The sequence below is a fragment of the Phascolarctos cinereus genome, unplaced genomic scaffold (assembly GCF_003287225.1).
Source record: "Phascolarctos cinereus isolate Bilbo 61053 unplaced genomic scaffold, phaCin_HiC Scaffold_2;HRSCAF=192, whole genome shotgun sequence".
NCBI classification, from domain to species: Eukaryota; Metazoa; Chordata; class Mammalia; order Diprotodontia; family Phascolarctidae; genus Phascolarctos; species Phascolarctos cinereus.
Genome location: NW_027555625.1, coordinates 69924974 through 69930322, shown reverse-complemented (window position 1 = coordinate 69930322; position 5349 = coordinate 69924974). Strand labels below are relative to the sequence as shown.

At 34.7% G+C, this 5349-nt stretch overlaps 1 pseudogene; it reads right to left on the bottom strand.

Moving 5' to 3' along the window:
* Positions 1 to 840: 840 nt before the first annotated feature.
* LOC110192140 (peptidyl-prolyl cis-trans isomerase A pseudogene) lies at positions 841 to 1336 on the bottom strand (annotated as a pseudogene).
* Between the last annotated feature and the right edge of the window lie 4013 nt (positions 1337 to 5349).

Genomic DNA, 5349 nt, shown 5'->3' with positions numbered 1-5349 from the left:
CTTGATGGTAATGTAGAAAAATACTAATGATTTATGTGGGTTTATTTTATAACTTGCAAGTTTGCTAAATTTTTTTTTCAACAATTGTTTCAAAATTGCTTCAATTATTGTTTTTAGTTGATTCTCTAGGGTCCTGTAACTCTAAGCATACAATTGTACCATTTGCAAAGAGTCATACTTTTGTTTCATCATTGCCTATTTTTATATCTTCATTTTCTTTTTCTTGTCTATTATTATAGTTAGCATTTCTAATACATATTGAATAATAATGGTAATAATGGACATCCTTGCTTTACACCATCTTTTTTGGAAGGCTTCTAGGTTATCTCCTTTACGGCAAAGGCCTTCTCTTGGTTTTAGATAAATAATACTTATTTTTAGAAAGGCTATATTTATTCCTACTGTTTATATTTTTAATAGGAATTAGTGTTGCATTTTGCAAAAAAAAAATTCTGTATTTATTGATCATTCATGTGATTGGTCTATTCAATTATGCTTATAGTTTTCCTAATATTGAACTAGCCGTGCATATCTGTTATAAATCCCACTTGGTAATGGGGTATGATTTTTGTGATATACTGCTGTAATTCCTTGCTAGCATTTTGTTTAAAAGTTTTGCATCAATATTCATTGGGGAAATTATTGGGGTAAAGTCTTCCTTTTTTTTGTAGATTATTTTCATTTCATAATCATAAACTTAACTCTGCTGTCTAGCTCAGACTTGTGCAAGGAAAAAAGGGAAATGAAATCCAAAGAGAATTGCAGCACAAGGATTACAGGGTATAAGAGCATATAGGGTTCAGGGGTACTCTGTCTAGCTACAGAGGAATGGTTTTATGGTTAAGACAAAAAACAAAACAAAACAAACAAACAAATAAAAAAACCCATGGTGATCTTCTTGCCGATCTTGTCATCCTGAGAACCAAAATGCTCCATGGTTTCCACAATGTTCATGCCTTCTTTCACTTAGCCAAAGATTGCAAGGTTGCTATCCAACCAATCAGTTTTAGCATTACAGATTAAAAACTAGGAGCCATTTGTGTTGGGTCCAGCATTTGCCATGGACAAGATCCCAGGATAAGTATGCTTCAAGAAGTTCTCATCAGCAGATTTCTTCCCATAATTGGACTTATATCAGTGCCATTATGGCACGTGAAGTCACCTTGGAACATAAAACCAGGAATGATTCTGTGGAAGCACGATCCCTTGTAACCAAATTCCTTCTCTCCAGTGCTCAGAATGTGGAAGTTTTCTGCTATCTTTGAAACTTTATCTGCAAAGAGCTTGAAAGTAATCTGACCTAGGAGCTGTTATCAACAGTGATGTCAAAATACATGTTGGGGTTGACTGTGGTCACAGATGCCTGGGCACAATGGTGCAGGAAGAGGCAGCAGGGATCAGGGGTCAGTGTCCAGCAGGAAGAACCAAGACAAGGACTCCCAGTAGCAGCATTTACAAAGCCTATAGTTTTCTTTCTCTACTTTTTTCTCTCACTGATTTAGGTGTGAAAACCATATTTATTTCATAAGTTGATTTTGATAGGACTCTTTTACTGATTTTTTTTCAAACAGGTTATATAATGTTGGGATTAATTGTTCCTTAAATGCTGGGTAGAATTCACTTATAAAACTATCTGGTCCTGGGGATTTTTTCTTAGGGATCTCATCAATGGCTTGTTTAATTTCTAGTTCTAAGATGAAGTGACTTAAATATTCTATTTCCTCTATTAATCTGGGCAGGTTATATTTATATAAGTATTCATCTATTTCACTTAGTGAGTTTTATTGGCATGTAATTTGGTAAAATAACTTCTAATAGCTGCTTTAATTTAATCTTCATTGGTAATGCATTCAACCTTTAAATTTTTGATATTGGTAATTTGGTTTTCTTCTTTCTTTTTAAAAATTAACCAGGGAGGGGGCAGTTAGGTGGCACAGTGGATAGAGCACCAGTCTTTAAGTCAGGAGGATCTGAGTTCAAACCCAGCTTCAGACCAAACACTTGACACTTACTAGCTGTGTGATCCTGGCCAAATCACTTAACCCCAACTACCTAAAAAAAAAAAGGCAGAGGGAGCTAGGTGGCACAGTAGATAGAGCACCAGCCCTGGAGTTAGGAGGATCTGAGTTCAAAAAAGAAAATTAACTAGTGGATTATCTATTTTTTAAAATAAAACTTGCTCCTAGTTTGATTTTTTTTTTACTTTCAATTTTATTCATTTCTCCATTGATTTTCAGGATTCCCATTTTAGAGTTTAATTAGAGATTTCTAATTTGTTCTTTTTCTGGTTCATTTAGTTGCATATCTGATTCATTGATCTGCTCTTTCTGTCTTATATTGATATACAAATTTAGAGATATAAAATTTCTCCTATGCACTGCTTTAACTACATACCATGTATTTTGTTATTTTTTCTTATTGTTGTCATTCTTTTTAATGAATTTTTGTGGGTTTTTTTATGATTTTTGACTCATTCTTTAGGAGTAGATGATTTAATTTCAATTAATTTTTAATCTATTTTTCTGTAGCCCTTTATTCAATGTAATTTTGAAAAATTATATTATGGTCTAAAAGTGCGCACTTAATGTTTCTCCTTTTCTTTATTTGGTTGTAAAGTTCTTCTTGGGCACCCCTTATCTGTGAGATAGTTTCCTCCTTATTTTCTCTTCCCCAGTTTTCCAGTTCTCTTTCTCACACATCCATTTTTTTGAGATAGTCTTAACATATCTGACTCACTCCTGTCTACTCTATCTATGTAGTCCTTCCAACTGTCCTAATAATTGTACAGTTATTATGAGTTACATGTCTCATTTTCTCACATTGGAATATAAAATGTTTATCCTTATTGACTCCCTTATAATTTCTTTTTAATGTTTACCTTTCTATGCTTCTCCTGAATCTTGCATTTGAAAGTCAAATTTTCTATTTATCTCTAGTCTTTTTATTTTAATCATGAAAGGTGGCATATCCTTTATTTCCCCTGAAGGATTATACTCAATTTTGTTGCATAAATTATTTCTGGTTGTAATTCTAACTCCTTTGCCTTTCAGTATATCATATTCCAATCCCTCTGTTCCGATAACATAGTAGCTGCTAAGTCTTGTATGATCCTGATTGTGCTTCCATTGTATTTGGATTATTTCTTTGAATCCATTTCTCCTGACTTCAAATCCAGAATTTTTTTTAAAAAAAAATCATTTGATCAGTTAATAAACATTGATTGATTACTTTCTGTATATCATGCATGGTGATAAGCATTGGGGAAACAAAGAAAGGCAAAAAAAAATCATTCTGGCTCTCCAAGAACTCAGATTTTAATTGGAGAGACAATGTGAAACTATCTATTTTCCTTTTGCAAATATCAGGAAGATATTGTTAGAGTAGGTGGTAGATAATTTCAGAGAGAAGGCATTAGTGTGGGAAGACCTGGGAAGAGCCTATTGAATAAGGTAGGATTTGATCTGTATCTTGAAGAAAGCCAGGGAAGCTAGAGGTGCCTTCAAAAGAAATAGGGAAAGTTGGAAGGGGTGAGGATTTGGGGGGCGGATAATGAGTTTCGTTTGTATGTGTTGAGTTTAAGATGTCTGCTAGACATCCAGTTTGGGATGCCTGAAAGGCAGTTAGAGATGAGACACTGGTGGTCAGCAGGAAAGTTAGGGTAGGATAGATAGATTTGATACTCCTCAGCCCTAGGAACTGATCAGATTACCAAGTGAAGTAGTATAGAACATGAAGAGAAGATAGTACAGTGTAAAACCTCTTGGGACACCTCCCAAGGGTGTGAACTGGATGAAACAGTACTTGAGGGGTTGCCCGTTAATTGGGGATGACTGAACACATAAAGACATCTGAATAATTGAATATTTGTTATTCAGTAATTTTTCAGTCATGTCAACTCTTTGTGACCCCATTTGGGGTTTTCTTGGCAAAGATACTGGAGTGATTTGCCATTTCCTTTTCCAGCTCATTTTATACATGAGAAACTGAGGGAAATAGGGTTAAATGGCTTGCCCAGGGCAACACAGCTAGTCAACATCTGAGGTCAGATTAGAACTCACTAGGAGTCTTCCTGATTCCAGGCCTGGCAGTCCATCCACAGTGTCACTTAGCTGCATATTGTTGTGCCATAAAAAAAAAGAAAGGTTATGTTCACAGAAATCTAGAGAGAATTGTATGAAATAATGCTATGCAAAATGTACAGATCCAGTTCATAGGCAACATTGTGATGAAAATCAACTTTGAAAACCTGAAGTACTCTGATCAATATAAAGAACATCTATGATTCCAGAGGACTGATGATACTTCTTAATAGAGGAACAATGGACTGAGGCCTCAAATTGAGGCATATTCTTGTTAGAATCTGTTTCTCCTGATGTTTAAAATTTTTATTTTCTTTATTTTTACCCAAATGAGGAGGGATAGGAGAGAAAATAGACTTTTGTCAATGGAAAAATAATAAAATGAATCAGCATCTGTTTAAGGCTTATAGAGCACTTTTCTTACAAAAAACCTTTTGAAGTAGGTAGTGCAGGCACTATTAAGCATGAACATACCCATTTTACAGGTGAGGAAACTGAAGCCTGAAAAACTTTATGAGATTTTCCCATGGGCACAGAAAGTTTCAGAGTGGTTTTTGATTCCCAGTTTCCTAACATTAAATGCCACCCCTCCCATCCCCCTCATTAGACTGCTTTACCTTTCAAGTGAAACCATAGTGTTCATCAAAACAGTAATATAGAAAGTAGTTCATTCAATAATAACAATGTTATAAATTCAATCTGTCTTCCTGAGATGCCACCATTAGATTATAAGAAGAAAAGGGGTGGTAGTGGAGAAATATAAAGAAAGAAGAGCAAATGCTAGAAAGAAAAGAGATTATCAGACTGGGATCCCTTTTTTCTTTCTTTTACTTCTGGGAGTATTTTAAGAAGAGGATGCCTACCCTGCTTAGCCAGGATTTAAACTCCACCCATCACAGAGAGAAGGGATTGTCTAAGGACAAGGTGGGTGGTTATGAAAGGTTGCTGATGACATTCCAGATTAAGAATGGAACATAATCGTCATTTCCCTATAATTATAGAAGCTGTTAGATAATATATTAAAGAAATTATGTAGACAGGATTATAAGATCATAGACAACAATTGAAAGACTTCAAATGTTCTCTGGTCCAAACTTATCACTTTACAGATGAGGAAACTGAGGCCCAGGAAAGTTGTGTCTTATTCAAGTTTGGTATTAAACATTAGAAGCAAGATTTAAATTCAGATCCCTTGATTCCAGGAATAATATGCTTTCGTCGTTCTATAATACTTTTGGTTGGGTAGATATTGTTATTTATATCTCCTTGT